We start from the raw sequence: 15,696 nt of genomic DNA, 5'->3' as shown, positions 1-15,696 counted from the left end.
CGATAGGAGTCCAAGATGGTGGATCTGCGCTGCGTTAGCTGGTAGGGGACCTCTGCATGAATCTCTCCTCGCTCTCTGTTCTCTGTCAGTTTTCTGACTCCATTTGGTGCTTGGCTGAGTTCTTTATCTCTTCATTTGATGTTTTAGGGTTTCAGGATTCTTGTATTCTCTTTTCGGCTTAGTTTTTTGGATCTTTGCTGTGGAGGGACGGCGTGGTGCTTCTACCTAGAGTGCCATTTTGCCTGTTGTCTTTTTTTATATATCTTGAATGTCATATTTAGTTTTTTCAGATACCATTTGCTCAGTTGATGTGATGGGAAACATATATAGAGATTCAAGTTAACAAGTTAGGGCAATGACAATACTTTTTGGAATCACATTGGCAGAATAATTACTAATATTATGTTAGAATTTTTAAAAATATAAAATTTCCAAATATAGTTAACATTAAAGAGAAAAGTAGGCAGAGTTTGAGAGAACCCTATATACCTAGCACTCAGATTCAATAATTGTCAAGATTTTGATACAGTTCCTATCATTGTTTCTGAATTATTTGAAGCAAATTCCAGACCTCATGCCATTATACCCTTATATAAATGTGCCCTATATATATCTCTCAAAATTATGGAAAGTTTTCTTCATTACCGCAATTTCATTATCATACTTCCCTGTGAAAATTAGCAATAATTCCTTGATACTTAATAACAGTCCATATTCATATTTCCTCAATTATATCAATAATGTCTACTTTATATCTGTTCTAATTTGTATCCATTTGAGTTACATACATTGATTTGGTTATGATGTTTATGAGGTATCTTTTAATTATAATGATCTCTTTTCTCCAACTCTGCCTTCTTTTGTTTCACTCCATTGCCATGTTGGAAAAAAAATCAGGTTAGTTGTCCAGTGGCATGAACTACATTCTAGATTTATCTGTCTCCTTCTTAGTGATCTCATTTAAATTGTTGGAGGAATGATTTTTTTTCCTTAAAAATTCAGTTATACCTCAAAGTTTGCTTAGATTTAGGTTTAACTTTAGCAATTATGCTTCCAGGAGGTACAAAATACCGGTTTGTCTTGCTTTTAATAATGCTAAGCTTGATTGTGGGATCTGGTGACAACAGTTTAATCCCTCCTCTATAAAGTTCCCCATCAATCTTTCATCTAATTGTTTATTCTTTTGCCTAAAACAATTATTTCATTACAGATTTGCAAATGATAATGTTCTAATTCTCATTATTTCTTCTTTATTTGCTAAATTCTTCTCTGAAATGTACATTTCATCATTAACTAGGGCTACTAAATTATACTAAAATACAGTTAATATGGGAGCAGCAGGGAAGATATTAAATTTTCCTTTAATTGCCAATTTCAGAGTAAAAGTGGTGTTCTAAATACCTAGGTGTTTATCAAAATTTTTCTGTTTGCATTATTATTGTTGCTGTTGTTTGATTATGTCTTCTTTTTAAGTAGCCTTAGTTACTCACTATTTTTTAATAGATTCCATGTGTGTTAATCAATTAAACCTGTTTGACATTTGCTACACAAATTTTCTCATCTTTGTTAAGTAGAAGCTCCTGCATTTAGACCCAAGTTCTTTTGATATAATACCATCACACTTTTATTATTTCTTTGTTTTTTCAACAAATACCCGAAACTTACCTCGAAAACTTCTTATACTAGCCCAGGAATCAGTCTATGCTTCAAGATTCACTAGTTACTTTAAGTTGGACATAGAATTTCAGAGTTCACAGTCTTTGAGATAGGGTATTTATTCCTATTTCTACCTCTTTTTCCATAAAACTAACCTATACTATTCTGTACTTTATTGTTTTCAACATATTAACATATCCCTTTAGAGATGTATCATTAATTTAGGATTTGAGAGAAGGATGCTAAAATCTGATGACATAGGCATTAACAAAACTGGCTCATAGTGGCTCTACAGGACAGAGTAAAACTGCCTCGTAGGGTTTCATGGCTGTAATCTTTACAGAAGCAGGCTGCCACATCTTTCTCCCAGAAAGCGGCCAGTGAATTCAAATTGTCGACCTTTTGGTTAGCAGCTGAGCTCTTAGCCACTGGGCAACTAGGGCTCCTAGTATAAAGCATACAACCAGCCAAATATTAAGTAGAATCCTAAGAAGGATACCATACGCCTGGTTAGAGGAGGCATTCTAATCAGAGAGGCAGAAGGAAAAAGTAAATTTGTCTAGAGTCCCTAGGAATGCATATTTAGCAAAGGATTCTTAGGCTTTTGACAATAACTGAAAATGTGTGAGCTGGAGCACTGCGATTTGAGGAATAAAACACTCATTCACTCTCACTTCTCTGTTCAGTGGTGAGTCAGCAAACATCCCATCCACATGATTCATAAATGTTAAGAACTGTATTCCTTTGGTAATTAGGTACACGACGGTAAAAATATTGAGGTAGATAAGCATTTAGAAACTCTATACCGCAAAATCTTTGTGTGTGTGTGTTTAAGATTATATTTTATATATTTTCCTAGTAATTTTGTTTATACTTTGTGTGAAGAAAGAATTTGCTAAAACAAGGCTGGCTATAATCCTGTCCTTTATAAATTGTCATAAATTCTGAATTAAGATGGACTTAAATTATGGCATTATTATCAGTATGGTTGTTCAAATAATTACAAGTATAATTAATTTAGCATTTCATTCTAAAGAGTTTCTCGTAGTTTCTCAGCTGTTTCTTTCTCTGTCTTACACACACACACACACACACAAAGATTTATTAATTTTTTGATAATTTTTATTGTTTTAGACTCTCAAATTGAATTTATTTGGGTTAAATTCATTTTGAAGAGCTAAATGATCAGAATCAGCTGCCTAGATCAGCTAAATCAGCTGAATTTTTGCCAGATTTGGAGTCTGCGTTGTGGGCAGCTCAGGGTGAGTGAGTTCTTCTAGATCATACCCATACCAAACCCACTGCTGTCCAGTTGATTCTGACCCATAGTGACCCTATAGAACAGAGTAGAACTGCCCCATAGAGTTTCCAAGGCTTTAAATCTTTTCAGAGGCAGACTGCCACATCTTTGTCCCACAGAGTAGCTGGTGGGTTCGAACTGCCAACCTTTTAGTTAGCAGCTGAGCTCTTAACCACTGCGCCACCAGGGTTCCCTTCTAAATCATAAACCACCACCACTGCTGGCAAGCCGATTCAGACTCATAGCAACACTATAGCACAGAGTAGAACTGCCCCATAGGGTTTCCAAGGCTGTAAATCTTTCTCAAAGCGGACTGCCACATCTTTCTCTTGCAGAGCAGCTGGTGGGTTTGAACTGCTAATCTTCTGGTTAGTAGCTGCGTGCTTTAACCACTGTGCCACCAGGTAGAGGCAACTAATACTGAATGCTCTGTGATGCAAGTCTGATGGCTGTGCTCAGTGCCAACATTTTCACTTTTATAATCTGCCTCAAAAAAAAAAAAAAATCATATTCCTAACTTTCAGAATGAGGATCAAGTGAGATGATATTTGCTATTGGATATAATTTTTTTTCTTGACCCCAATAAGTTACTTTATTGTAATAATCATCATATACATACAATCCCCCAGAAAGTTTTAACATATGTTATCTACACTAAGAAATATTAATGAATACATAATTAAATAAATAATGGCCTAAAATTTGAGGATACATATGGAATCCCTGGGTGGTGCAGTTAATGTACTTGGCTGCTAACTGAAAGGCTGGCAATTCGAGTTCATCCAGAGAAGCCTCAGAAGAAAGACCTGGTGATTTACATCCAAAAATCAGCCATTGAAAATCTTATGGAGCACAGTTCTGCTCTGACACACATAGGGTCACCATGAGTTAGATTTGACTCGACAGCCAGTGGCCGTGGTTACAGTTTATCTACAGGTATGTGCTGAAATGTCAGGATTAAGAACTAATTTTAGAGGTACAAGATAAGCAAGTTATTATGTACCATGTATCTTCTCACTAATAAACGGTTGAGCTGAAATTTGTCCCAAACAGTTAGATTTCAGAGCACACAATATTAAACACCATGATACGCTGCCATTCTGCTACCATGTTTAATTAAGCAGGTTGGCAGAAAATAATAAAAACAACATCATGCTTCAATAATAAGAGCTAATATCTACTAAGTAGGCACTGTGTCAAACAGTTTGTGTGCAGTATTTTACTTAATCCTCCCAGCAACCACTTGAGTTAAAATATTATCTCCATTTTACAATTGCACATATTGTTCTTTATGAAAGTTATGTAGCTCATACAAGGCCGCACAGCTAGTAAGTAGTAGTGGAGCTGGGATTCCAAAGCCAGTAATTTTCCATGCTACACTATGCGTCTATAAGAGTACCTGTGATACTTAAGTGCACTACTTTCGTGACTCTGTCCTGTTTTTAATGTAAGATATTTGAGGACAGAGACAGGGTATTTAACATTAGACTCCCAGTGTCTGATAAAGTGCTCAATCCACAGCAAGCATTCAAGAATGAATACTGAACAAACATATGAGAAGCCTAAGATTAGACTTAGTGATATGAAACCAGTCCACATAAAGAGGCTGAAGTAACACCCCTGTGCAAAGAACAATACAAGAATTCTGACTCTAAGATGACTTGATGAAAATTACTAGTTTTCTACCACAAGTGTAGAAAAATGTGAAAAATTGAATACAGTTGAAATAAAAAACATCTGTTTTGATGTTAACATTTCTCTAATTATTTCTTAAAAAGGGGTTTGTTTTTATGGTTATTATATAACTGTAGTTAGCGTGTGATTAAATCTTGCATAATTGAAATAAAATGTCTATAATTTATAGGAGAATCATAATTGATTGGAATATATGATATGCTTCTGGATTAAGTCTGTCCATTGAATTTTAGAAGAAATGGCAGCCAGAATTCATAGTGATGAGGATTAAACAAATTCTGGTGTCTGTGTTGTCCTTAAAGCCATAATTAAGGGCTCCAGAAAGGTATATCCAGTCTGGAACTAAAGAAATACCTTTGTCCTTTGAAAGTTAATTGCCATAGGAATATAATATCTGACACAGTGCTCTAAATTTATCTAAAACCCACTGCCATCAAGTTGATTCCAACCCATAGTGACCCTATAGGATAGAGTGAAACTGCTCATAGGGTTTCCAAGGAGCAGCTGGTGGATTCAAACTGCTGACCTTTTGGTTAGCAGCCGAATGCTTAACCACTGTGCCACCAGGGCTCCAAAAATTTTATCTAGCTCTGAATATATATCGATATATCAATATCCATATCTATGTCTGTATCTATCTATCTGTTATACGTATGAGTTAGAACTGACTCAACAGCAACAAGTTAGGTTTTGCTTTTGGTGAATATATACACATAAGTAAATATTTATGTGTATATATTTACACACAAGTAAATATTTATGTGTATATATTTACACACATATATTTTTGTATATAATTTTATATTTAATAAATATTCTATATTATTATATATTTTATACATATTCTATAATACATATTATTTATATATTTATTCAAAGAGGACACCATTGGGAGAGGAAGTCTTAGCTAATACATTTCAAACATTCCAGTGCTAATGACAAATCTAAATCTAGAGTGGAGATGGCTAGCAGCAATTTTAGGCAATAGATTGTAAGGATTCCGGAGTCAAAATCATACCGTAACTTAATGCCACAAAGCATTTGCTTTATGGAAGGCCTTTTTTTCTGAGTCAGTGCCCTTTTTAGCGACCTTCCGGTTCTCATGTATTCAGACTACAGAACAGAATTTGATTTTGTTAATTTTTTTAATTTTATTTCTGTGAATACAATTTTTCATTTTAAAGACATTGCCTTTTAATATTTTCACCTTCTGTATAGCTTGATGAAGGGAAAGAATATGCTGATTGTGCCAATACGTGTATTCACAATCCCTGTGACATTTATTTTTCTGTTTAAAATTAATGATTTGGCATTCTGGTATGTAACTTAGTCTCAAGTGGACTTCAGTTAGCATTAGTCATTTTCTCAAGTCTGGTCACTCTTGAGTCCTTACATTAGCAAATTTTCAGAGGAAGAACTAGATAATAACAAGAACTAATAATAGCAACTCTTTAACGAAAGGACTACCTGATACCAATCCTTTAAAGAAAAAAATAGAAAAAGTCATTCTTCCCTCAGATCAGAGGTTCCCAAACCTTCCTTGGAAGTGTGAGGGGATTGAGATATAGTCAGAAAGAATCAGCTTCAAATGAAACACTTTTTAAAAATCTCTTGTTATAGAAATCCATGTGTATTACAAATCCCATTTAGTAATATGTTGATTTGATATGCTCTTTTCACAATAATATGGCTGCCATTTATTGAATGCTTAGTATGTGCCTGGCACTGTGTAAGTGCTTTACACATATCTTCTGACTCAATTCTTAGAGCAATTCAGGGAAGTCATGCTCAAAGAGGTTAAGGAAGGCACGTAAGTGTCAGGTCAGGATTTGAACCCAGGCCTGTCTGATTGCCAAGGCTATGCTCACAAACGTGCCCTTCACAATGTGTGCCAAGTTTATTCTATAGTTTTCCAAACCCTCTAGAACACTATCATGCGAAAGTATAAATATAACTCGTTTTTTGAGGATTAGTTTAATTTTCCAGATTGTAGTTTTCTCTGCTCCATCCAGAAAGATTTGGATCAGTTCATCTGATGTGGCCCCAAAGAATAAATATGGTTTTTTTTAATTAGTGTATATTAGATGAACGTTTACAGAACAAACTAGCTTCTCATTAAACAATTAGTATAAATATTGTTTTGTGACATTGGTTACCAAGCCCATGACATGTCAATACTCTCCCTTTTCGACCTTGGGTTCCCTATTACCAGCTTTCCTGTCCCCTCCTGCCTTCTAGTCTTGCCGCTGGGCTGCTATGCCCCTTTAGTCTTGTTTTGTTTTATGGGCCTGTCTAATCTTTGGCTGAAGGGTGAACCTCAGGAGTGTCTTCACTACTGAATTAAAAGGGTGTCCCGGGGCCACACTCTCAGGGTTTCTCCAGTCTCTGTCAGGCCAGTAAGTCTGGTCTCTTTTTGTGAGTCAGAATTTTGTTCTACGTTTTTCTCCAGCTCTGTCCAAGACCCTCTATTGTGATCCCTGTCAGAACAGTCAGTGGTGGTAGCTGGGCACCATCTAGTTGTACTGGACTCTGGTGGAGGCTGTGGTAGTTGTGGTCCATTAGTAAGAATAAGTATTTTTAACAAAGAAGCCAGTGATCATAATGCAAAATTTCAAGGCTTTCACTTTAAGAAACTATATGCTAATAGATTCTTCTTCCATCTATTTATGTATCAACTCTGTTCTGAGGTGCTAAGCAAGGAAGAAGGAAATGATAATGAGACACAGTAGTGTGTGCCTCACTTGCTCTTTCCAGACTAGTGACGAATATTTGGTTACAAATTTATTTTAAAACTTTGTCTGCCTTGGTAAGCATAAATTCCTTCCACTTACCATATGAACATCTTTGTAAAAAGATATTTTTCATGAAATTATGATGACTCTGTGTTGGAAAGGTAATGGTGTTTGGAGGAGAGTTGGTAAGATGAAGATATATGACCAAGTGCCATGAAAAAATGGCTTTTTTTCCTCTAATATATTTTGCTAAGCAGTACTGAGAAATTTCTTTAGAACATGTAAAAAAAAAGGTGTCTTTATTTTTGTATATATGTATGGAAATTTGGCATCTAAATTAATCCTAAAAGACCACCTAGGTCCTACATGTTTTATTCAGATATTCTATAATACATTCATGTTAAAATGACGTATCTTTCACTGGACATGTTGGAAATCAAGCAGGAAGTTATGCATATTTTGGCAGTGTTTAAGCAGCCAGAAAAAATATGTCAACCTCTGTTTGGAAAGTATAAAAATATATTCATAAATCTAGTTTAAAACCACTAAATGTAATTCTGTTGACCACTGAGCTGAAACAGTGGCTTTTGTAAAAATAAGTTCCTCTTAGATCCCCAAACTGGAACCAAGTTGCTATAATAAAATTTACTTAAGAAATTTCTAATCCTCAACGTTTATGGAGCACCCAGATTTTGAAGAGTTATGAGGGAAAGCCTAATGCATGTATTGGGGTGTCCAACCAAAGAGGTTGCTGTAAATTAATTTTAGTTTTCTTATCTTTCTTGATGAGTGAAATTGCTAGTTATAATATGGTAATGTTAGAATTCTTCAAGGTAAAATAAATGTCTGAGAGAGATAAGCAGCCACACAGAAAGAATGAGCTTTCTGAGAATTCAAAGGGCTATGAGTGTGTTGATCCATAAAATAGACTTTGGCCCTGGATGTCATTTTGTTCCCTTGAGTGTGGAAGAATATTTGGACTAAGATCCTGAAAACTGAGCTCTTAAACATGGAGAGCACATGGCTGAGTTTAATTCTTAAAGAAGTACTGTGTTCTGTGAATGGGTGCAGAACAGCAATAGGTTCTCATCACAACAGTGCAAAAGCATCATCTGCCCCGGTGTTAAGAATTGTCTTTCAGGGTGATAGCAAAAAGCAAATGCTGTTGAGAGTTGAAAAGACAATTCTCTAGAGGAAAGCCAGATTTACCCTCTTTGTAGTAGATACTTTGGGGAACAGGAGAGAGAATGGATTTCATGCTGATGGGGCAAATGGGTCTCGTTAATTTAATTAAAATAAAAGACTATGTTAGAAATTCAAGAATGTGAAGAAGTTCATATTGTTTGCTATTATGAGCCTAGAAATATGGCTTTTAAGATGTAGGTAAGTAGAAAAGTAAAAGGCTGGTCTTCACCAGAGTAGCTGAGAATTTTCAGGCACTGCTGTCTTCCCCTTTCTCTGAGTTTGTTAATCCCACCCCTGCAATGCAGTAGAGCTGACACAATTAAAAGAATTAACTGCAAGAAGTCTCTGGAGCCTCCTACCTTGCTCCATTCTTGCTGATTATGTCTAATTGGGCAAGCTATTTAATAACCTTATGTGCCCCAATTCCCTTATCTGCAAATAAGGGTAATAAAATTATTTTCTTCAAAGGCTTTTATAGAATTAAATGAATTAACGTATGTAAAGAGCTTTGAATAATTCTTGGCATATAGAAAGTGCCCTTCATGCTATATATTGATTGTTTTAGTATTATTTTATTATTATTTTACTTATGAGTGTCCGTTTAGAACATGCATTCTGGCCTATCTGAAAATATTAATTCACCATGTAGGCAAATGATCTCTTAACTAGGGTTGCCATATTTAACAAATAAAAACACAGAACACCCAGTTAAAGTTGAATTTCAGATAATCAAGGAATACTTCTTTTTTCTGTAAGTATGTCCCAAATATTTCATGCATACCAGTGTCATATTCTAACAGTTTTTCAGCCATAAAAGCTTGTATCTGTTTTCCAGTATTTTCTGCAAAGATCCCAGATTGTTTCTTATTGGCCTGGTGTGGGAGATAATCTTATATTTGAGCCAGATACTGGAGTCCTAGTGGTACAGTGGTTAAGAGCTATGGCTGCTAACTAAAAGGTTGGCAGTTCAAATCCACCAGTTGCTCCTTGGAAATCCTATGGGGCAGTTCTACTCTGTCCTATAGGGTGACTATGAGTCAGAATTGACTGGACTGCGATGTTATTTTTTCTTTTTTTTTGTGGTTTTGAGCCAGATACTATAGCCGAGGTCATGGTGTGCCCTATTTGTCTAAGATTGAGTCATGGTGTGGTCAGTCTCACCTGCAAGTCATAGAATGAGGGGGAAGGAGGATAGATATGAAAAACATAAAGGTTGTTCCTTCATGATTTTGCCTGAAATCTCTTCTGCATAATGCTCTATTGGAAGTTACAAGTCTCTCCCACTATCTGAAAGTAGGATATTCCTGTGAAACCTTTCCTAAGCTGAAATAGCATAAAGTGAAGAAGCAATTACCATTAATTTATATGAGAAAAATTTTGAGCATTCCCAGACCCAAAAAATAACCTACAAAATCATACCAACTAATAAAACCTTTGGTCAGCAGCCGAGCTCTTAAGCCAAGCTCTTACCCACTGCGACACCAGGACTACAAAATAACACTAACATGTAGTAAAATCAGGAATGATGTGATAAATACACAGCCTATATAAAGTAGAAATAATGTATGTATAGTGTAGTTTCACTTTCCAGAATCGGGAAGACAGCACGCTGGAAGGCTGAGAAGTGGTGGTGTCATAATTGTAGCCCCGGTAGCGTTGCTGGCAATGGCACATGGGGTTGGGTTGAAGGGACTCGGTTTGAATCCAGCAGAAGAGCATGATTTATATTAACTGTGCATGCCTAGTTAGATAAATGCACAGGACAAGTCGAGGATGACATCTTGTGATGCGTGGTGCGTTTATACATTATCAAGCACTTGAGTGGATGTCGCTGGGTCGTTCAATAAGGGAGGAAGAGTTTGAAAGAAGCTTGGTCAAGCCGCTGTGTAAAACGTCTGGGAACGCTAAGCGTAACACCCTTACGAGCTCTCCTAGGCTTTTCTGATACCTTAGAACACATCTTGTTAACAGATTCACAAAATGGTAACAAGATGGTCACATCCACAGTTCAAAGCTAGGGCGGTTCAATGCTGAGATTCTGAGCGTAGTTCCCAGGAAAGGAGCTTAGTGACGTCACTCTCGCTGTCTGGGTTTGTGCTGCCTACATAAGGGCTCCTGCAAAAACAAATGCTAAGCGCTGTTTCTGCTTTTTGCACTTTTTCCTAAAAGCGAAAATCTGCTTCGGATTTCTTGCAGTTAGCGAAACAGGTACTAATGTAGGTCTTGCATAAAAGTGAAGTGGTGTAAAGTGCACTTTCGAAAAGCAGGGAGTACTTGTATACTGTAAGCTCCTCAACAGTTTGGCAATCTATTGCTGCATAGCAGACCATGCCAAATGTTGATGGATTAAAACAAAAATGTATCATTTTCACTTATGATTCTGTGAGCTGACCGAGCTCATCTGGCCGATTCTCATTTGATGCCTATCATTCAGTTGCGGTCAGATGACAAATGAGACTGGCTCATCTGAAGGCTCACATGGACTGGGCATCTAAGATGACTGACTTGGATGGCTGGAGCCCAACTGGGGCAGCTAAGCAGAGCTCCTTGTGGCTCGTGCTTCTTACAGAATGAAATCCAAGAGACCCACAAAAGCTGTTGAGTTTTTTTGTAACCTAGACTCAAGTCATGTTGGAGCACTTCATCTGTATTCCAGTGGCCAAAATTAAGTCATATGGTCATCCCAGATATAAGGGGTAGGAACTACAAAACGGAAAGAATACAAGAAAAGAGTTCATGGTGGGGGAGGTGGGAGGGATCCGTATATCTCTGGAGACTAGCTACCACATCAACCTAATTAAAGTAGCAATTCCCATTGCTCTTTCACATCAGAACAGTTATCATAAAATATTCTTACCTTAATTATTTGTTGACTTCAATATTATCTGTTTTCTAAGTAAAGAAACTAAGTTCTTTGAAGGTTGGGATAACATTTGTTTTGCTCTTTATTGTTTCTCCAGTACCCATTACAGTGTTTGGCCATAGTAACTATTATTGAAAGAATGATTACATAAATTAACATGTGAACAAATAAATCCTATATGTAAGCCATATCTGTTGGGCTTTGTAGATATTTCCTCTCCTCGTTGGATCATATTGTTCATCACAGAAGAATGCTTTCAGCCTGAAGACAGGCATAATTAAACAGAGAAGAATCAACTGATCTAGCTTCATTTGAAGAAATTATTTTGGTATAATATCACACTGAAAACATTAAGAAATCATATGAAAGCACTATTTTGTTGATATATTTAATTATACACTAAAAATTGGAGTGATTTTTTTTTAACCACTGTAATGATTTTAGGTTCAAAATTAAATTGCTCCACTATAATTTGACACCTTGACGTCTATAATAACCCCAGAGGAAACTGTGGAGGGGGGCTTCTTCAATCCAAATTGAAGGGGAGTTGAAAGAATCAAGCGTCTTGAAAAATCTTACAACTAGAGTTAATATGAATCCTGGCCCATGATTAGTGTTAAATAAGAAATAGTCATTCTTAGTAGGACAATCATTACTTCTTTAATGTTTAAGGAATGAAAATGTAATTAATTTGGTAAGTGATATCGAGTTGCAAACATATGAACTTTCTGTAAAAAAACATTTAAGCCAATTAAAGTTATTTCAGTTTGCTTATAGTCAACAGTTTTTTTACTTAAAAAATCATCAAAAATATTCTACAATAGCACATAGCCTTTAGAAACATTTTGACAAGTTGAATTAGACAAGTGGAGATTTCAGTTCCCTAGAAATACACATACTTTAAAGAATAAATGGATAGAAATTGCTGGGGCAATTTGGGTTTTGGTTTTGTCAGAGTTTCAATGCTTACAAAATCGTTTGAGGCCTTGAATGACCTAGAACACACATTTTTTCCTGTCCCTTGCTTGACACCTTAAGAGCATTGGAATACAGTTGCAGCATCATTCTGTAATAATACTCATGTCTCTAACACTTCTTTAATTAAAGGAAATGATTTTTGGTGGTTGATATCATTTTGATCAACATTGCAATTGTATGATCTTATACCATAAGAAAATAATTGGGCTTTGCAGAGATCTTCATAATTCACAAACTATTTTCACAATTTTGGAGTCACATGGCCTCAGGTTTGAACCGCAGCTTTACTTAATATTTGAATAATCCTGGGCAAGCTACTTTACCTTTCTAGAACTCAGTTTTTACATCTGAAAAATGGAGCTCATAACAGCACCTGCCTCTTTATTTAAAATTGTAAGGATTAAATAAGTTAACAGGTATGAAGTATTCAGAACAGCATGTGGCACATAGTAAGCCCTATGTAAGTGTTAGCTATTATGATTACGATTATTTTCTATAGATCCTAACTACAGTCTTCTGATGGATTTAGCACATTTTATTACTTACTACTCTCTCCCTTTCCCATAACTTGGTAAAATCAGGTTCAGAAAAAAATGAAGTGACCAGCCCAAGTCACACAGGTACTGAGTGGCAAACCTGAGTCTCAGCCTCAGGACTTATAATTGGTAAATGGCATGAGAAAACAAATCTGTTTTCTGTGGAGATAACAAATTCTTTCTCTGGGTTCTCAGAATCTCTAGTGAATGTTCCCGGGAATATAGTATGATGTGAGGTGATTGGTCATAAATCAGGGAATCTATTTGCATAAACCATTTTTCTTTTCTCAACAATATAATTAGTTAAACCACATATTTTTGACTGTAGGCCATTTTATTGATGCTTCTGAGTAAGGGAAGTCCCCCCGCCCAAAAAAAATGTTTTTTTACTTAAGCTTGAATTTTGAGATGTAAGCTGTTTTTGTTTTTTTCTTTTTCTTCTTCTTCTTCTTCTATTTTTTTGTTTTGTTTTTGCATAGTGGTGGTTGTTGAGTTGTAGTTTTCTCTCCTACTAATAATAATTCATACTGACCTAGATAAAAGTTTACTCCATAGGTAGGCAGGCAGGCAGGCAGTAAGTAGAGGCCTGACTGTATTAGGAGCTACTTATATCAAAATATGATTTACTGTACTTTTCAGATAAGGGTTTCTCTTTGGTCTCTGCTGTGGTAACAACACATCATCTCCAAACTTCAACACTTTATTTATGGAATTTGCAAGCATGCATGCTGTGCAAGCACAATTTTGATGCCTATGTTTAGACAATTTATGACCATGTTGCAAATTCTAAGGCAGCATTTATGCCTTGGAAAGTAAAGATATGACAGAGGCACATCACGCAAAAAAACTGCAAAGGTGATTTTTTTTCCCTAATGCCTTTCTTGATCAATAAGGGAAACAAATATCTTCAGACCTATCAAACACAACTCTAATTAAAAAGGAAGAAATCATTGCACATGGATTATTTTCCACGATACTAGGGACTCATAAAGTACCAAATATGTGCTATTGAATCTGTTGATTAACAACTATTAACTGATTTGCATTAGCTCTTTTCTGTTTCTTTCCCAACAGGTAAGCGTGGTGCTGGGCCACACAGCAGACACAGTACATTCCTACTGATTAATTAATAAAGTTAAGAGATGACTGCAAGTATTTGAAATAAAAAAAAGTTATATTAAGTTAGGCACAAAAGGGTTAAGGGCATACTTTCAATAATAAAAAAAGTGCCTGTATATTCTGAATATTAAAAAAATATTTTTTAACATTGCTCACATGTGTTTAAAAATTAGTTTAGTCTTTTGTAAGAAACGCATCGATACCAAAGTGAAATTTTATTACTGTTTTATTACTGTAGTCTTTATTAGAAGTTGTCCCTTGCTATGAAGCAGTGAAAAGTGGTTGTTTGTTTGCAAGACTGGGTTTGCATATATAAGCAAGACTGTGTTTGCATATATAAAAAAGTATTTTGTATTTTTCAAATAGGACCTGAATAGAAGTAATTTTTTTTTTTTTTTATTAGAAAGGTACCATCTTAACTTTGGTAATCACACAGTGTGAAATTTAAAAATTCAGTTCACCAATTTCTATTTTATGAAAGAAGCTTTATATTTGCCTCATTTTAGAATCCCAGTGACACATATGAACATATGAAATTCCGTGTGGATTTTGTAGGCAGGATCCTCATGTGACTCAGATATGGACTTGCAGAAAATATACTAAGATAACCTAAGTGCACAGAGTATGACAACACCTGTACCATCTTCAAACCCTAAAATCTTCGATTTACTCTTTATTCAGCTTAAATTCCAACATCCATCATTATATTCCATCTCTGGAAAATACCCTTAACTACCTTCCCACCCTCTCCGCATTTTGTTTGCCTGAGGAAAACCTTGCCCGTTATAAATCCTGACTGCTGAATATGACTGAAGGAAAACACAACTAAGCAGACTTATCTCACTTAAAATTTATGATCATTAATGTTAGGTGTGAGCTCAATGCTCCATTTCGATCCTATGATATAGTCTCACTTTTTCAACTCTCCCACTCTTCTAAAGAAAGAAATAAAATAAAAAATAAAAATAAAACTATGCCTCTGTTCTCAGACATGGAGACTTGACTCAGCTGATAACTGTATTTCTGGTTCACTGAGAAAATAAGAGCAATCAGAAAACATCTCTGTACACCCTAGTGACTACATGTACGTACCTACATCAGCACTAACATGCTGTGCCTTTCTTCCTGTCTTGATGGATAAACTGCCTGTGCTCCCATGGAAGGCCAGGACCTGCACTTGTGCACTAGATCCTATCTCCTCTTCCCTCCTTTAGGCCGTAGCTCCAGCAATTGTGCTGTCTCTCCTAACTAATTAAGTTTAACCCTATATTGGATCATTCATATTAGAATATGTTGTGTTGTTAGGTGCCGTCAAGTTGGTTCCTACTCTTATCGACCCTATGTACAGCAGAATGAAAAACTTCCTCAGAATTGTTGCTATGTTTGAGCCCATTGTTGCAGCCACTGTCAGTCCATCTTGTTGAGCTTCTTCCTCTTTTTTGCTGACCCTCTTCTTTACCAAGCATGATGATCTTCTCCAGGGACTGGTCCCTCCTGATAACATGTCCAAAGTATGTGAGACAGAGTCTCACCATCCTCGTTTCCAAGGAGAACTCTGGCTTTATTTCTTTCGAGACAGATTTGTTTGTTCTTCTGGCAGTCCATGGCATATTTAATTTTCTTCCCCAAAGC

Source organism: Trichechus manatus, unplaced genomic scaffold (assembly GCF_000243295.1).
Source record: "Trichechus manatus latirostris isolate Lorelei unplaced genomic scaffold, TriManLat1.0 scaffold00085, whole genome shotgun sequence".
NCBI classification, from domain to species: domain Eukaryota; kingdom Metazoa; phylum Chordata; class Mammalia; order Sirenia; family Trichechidae; genus Trichechus; species Trichechus manatus.
Note: the sequence above shows the minus strand (reverse complement) of the source record.